Genomic DNA, 3,266 nt, shown 5'->3' with positions numbered 1-3,266 from the left:
GAAATAGGATTACAGGCTCAAAAGGGTTAACTAAGATACATGACAATTAGGTGGGTAAAAGAATATAACTAGCTCAATAAAGAAATGCCTATAGCTGTGCTATGAGTTTCAAGCTTCTCATAAGTTTTCAGGATGAAGGCCTTCATGAGATCTTCTATGCTAGACTGAATGGGCTGTTGAGGCTGAAATTGCTGCCTCTGCTGATTTTGGAATGCTGGAGCTCCTTGTCCCTAGGGTCTAGAGTTATTTTGTTGCCATTCATTCGCGGTACCCCACGTGAACTCCATGAAAAACCGGGGTGCCTCTGACCCATTGGATTAAAATTGTAGTTTCCCACAACATTCACTTCCTCAGTTGAGGCTTGACACTCACGAGTAGGGTGTCCTCTTCCACATATATCACAAGGTGCATGGGGATCATTTTGAATCGACGCTAAGGTCATCTTCCTTATTTCTTTAGCCATAGCATCAAGCTGTACCTGCACAGATGTATTAGCTTCAACTTAGGGAACACTAGCTGATCTTCTTCTTTCAACACTCTCAGAGTGCCACTGATTAGCATCTTCAGATAACTCATCAAGAATTGTAACTATATCCTCTCGAGTCTTCTTCATCAAGGGGCCTCCAGCTACATTGCTCAATGTTCTACGCGAGGCCGGTGTCAATCCATCCCAAATGTCCTGGATTTGCATCCAGAGTTCAATTCTACTATGTTGACACTGTTGACACTTTCGAACAATCTCCTTAAACCTCTCCCATGCTCCAAAAACAGTTTCGGTGTCTTTCTGGAAGAAGTTATGGATTTCTCTTCTAAACTTGCCCGTTTTAGGTGAGGAGAAATATTTATCAGGGAATTTTCTGGTCATCTCCTCCCATGTTCTAATCGATCCTGTGGGCAAGCTTTGAAGCCATTGCTTTGAATCATCTTTGAGTGTGAAGTGGAATGCCCTTAAGTACACTGCATATTGTGACACACCACGGTATTGAAAGGTGTTCATAATCTTCTCGAAGTCCATTAGATATGTATTTGGATATTCGTTCATTTTTCCTCTGAAGACACAAAAATTCTGAAGGGTTTGAAACCCTTGCTTCAACTCGAAATTGTTAGCTGCAATCGAAGGTGGTCTGACAAATGATAAGCCTTGGTTGTAGACCAGTCTAGCATAATCTCCAAGTGGTATCCCAATCATGGGAGCTATATTTCCGAACTGGTCTGCAACCAAGGGTTGATTTTGAGCAATTCTCTGACCCCTCTCTTCTTCATAGATAATCTGTGCATCTCTAATAGCTGCATCCTCAGCATCCCGTGCAGCTCTTTCTAGTTGTTGTACTGCCTCCCTCGTAGCCAAATCTACATTATCATCACTATTTCTAGCAATATGTTCCTTGGTTGAGGATTGCCCAACCTTTTCTGATGTCTTGGTGAGATCTCTTTCCTTCCTCAGCTGTCGCAGTTGTTTTTCTATTTCGGGCTCGTATGGTAGCACTTCTTTTGCAGAAGCTCAAGTCATGCACCAATCTAAACCTGTAACCTGCGCACAGTCAACAATACCAAACGTAAAAAGGAACAAATAAAATAAAATAAAAAGAACAAAAAATTCCTGAATTAGCACTACAAACTATTTCAAACACTATTGATGGCCAATCCCCGGAAATGGCGCAAAAATTTGATGAGCTCGAAACACATACTTAAATTCTGCCGCTAATCAAATATAGTATCGTATAATATCGTATCCACAGGGATTGGATTTAAACAGTATTCTCATAGTTTCTAGCTTGGTTGCTATCCAAGATGATCAACAGTTGAGATTTATAAGATTCCTAACTAAAATTATTTAATAATCTAAAGCTATTGACTAATGACAATCGAAACAAGGAATAAGCAAAGAAGGTTATCAATAGGAGAAGACATGGTTTTGATAGGATATGTGCAAGATAATTGTTCGGGATCTAACTTTAGATAATTCACTTCTAATATTCAAGTGAGTCTCTCGAATTCACTCAATTATTAGTTCAAACGTTCAGCAAAAACTTCTCTCTCGATTAAGTTTTAACCTCACAAGATAAACCAATTTAAGCACGTGAAGATATGCAAGAATGCGTAATGGATTGGTCTTTAGGAAAACCTTCTAACTAGGTTTAATAAATTATTCAACTAGCCTCTTTCGATTACTTAGAAGAATCTATGAACTCAACCAACAATATAATGCAAAGATATCACAAGTTATGCCTCTCTCGATTATATGAACTAGTGAATATAGATGCAACAATTAAATCATCCAAATCGATTCAATACATAAAATTAGAGTTATTATCCACAAACAATCATCATCAATACACAAAATCCATCAAAACCTAAAGAGAACTACTCCATGGATATGGAGCAATTCATCATAAATAAAATTAAAGTATGAGAAAACATAAATTCAATCCAAACTCGGGTCTTGAGTGAGGAAGGAATGATGAAATCCTTGTGCTTTTGCTCTTCCAACTCCACCTTAGCCTCCTTAGGTCCAAAGTATGTCAAAAGTACAAAAAATAACGTTTTTCCATGTATTTATACCAAGTAGGGTCGGGCCTTGACAAATCTACCTTCTCCTAGCTGAAATAGGACATTGGCTCTGTAATAATTACACAGGCGCACCGCATAGGGCGACCCACCATGTGGGGAATTAGTGGGTAAATCCAGAGAGCTCAACATCTGTCAGGCAGCAAGATTTGTATAGCCGCCACTGCATATCATCCGCAAACAAGTGGACAAGCTGAAGTGTCAAACAGAAATAGGAAGGATTGGTCAGTAAAGTTAGATGATGCCTTCTGGGCATACAAAACGCCAATGGGAGCATCTCCATACAAGCTTGTGAAGTGAAGGCATATCACTTGCCAGCCGAACTTGAACATAAGTTGTATTGGGAAGTCACGAAGTTGAATATGGACTTGGAAGTTGCGGGCGAGAGAAGGCTCTTACAGTTGAATGAGTTAGACGAGTTTATGATGCATGCGTATGAAAATGCCGAGTTTTACAAGGAGAAAACCAAGAGATGGCATGACAAGCATATCAAACCCCGTTACTTTGAACCAGGCAAAAAGGTATTATTATTCAATTCTAGGCTCAAATTGTTTCTTGAGAAGTTAAAATCGAGGTTGTCGGGTCCGTTTGAGGTGGTGAAAGTCACCCCATATGGTGAAATCGAGTTGCGCTCTTTAAATGGAAAAAGACAAATTTTGGTGAATGGTCAAAGGGTCAAGCACTATTGGGGAGGTGCT

At 39.6% G+C, this 3,266-nt stretch overlaps 1 non-coding gene across 1 annotated transcript; it reads left to right on the top strand.

Annotated features, from left to right (window-relative positions):
• Positions 1-709: 709 nt before the first annotated feature.
• LOC117277790 (small nucleolar RNA R71) lies at positions 710-817 on the top strand. Its single transcript, XR_004508129.1, has one exon. It is a non-coding gene; the product is annotated as a small nucleolar RNA R71 (small nucleolar RNA).
• Positions 818-3,266: the final 2,449 nt, after the last annotated feature.

The sequence above is a fragment of the Nicotiana tomentosiformis genome, chromosome 4, assembly GCF_000390325.3.
Source record: "Nicotiana tomentosiformis chromosome 4, ASM39032v3, whole genome shotgun sequence".
Classification (NCBI taxonomy): Eukaryota; Viridiplantae; Streptophyta; class Magnoliopsida; order Solanales; family Solanaceae; genus Nicotiana; species Nicotiana tomentosiformis.
This window is presented reverse-complemented; position numbering and strand designations above follow the sequence as displayed.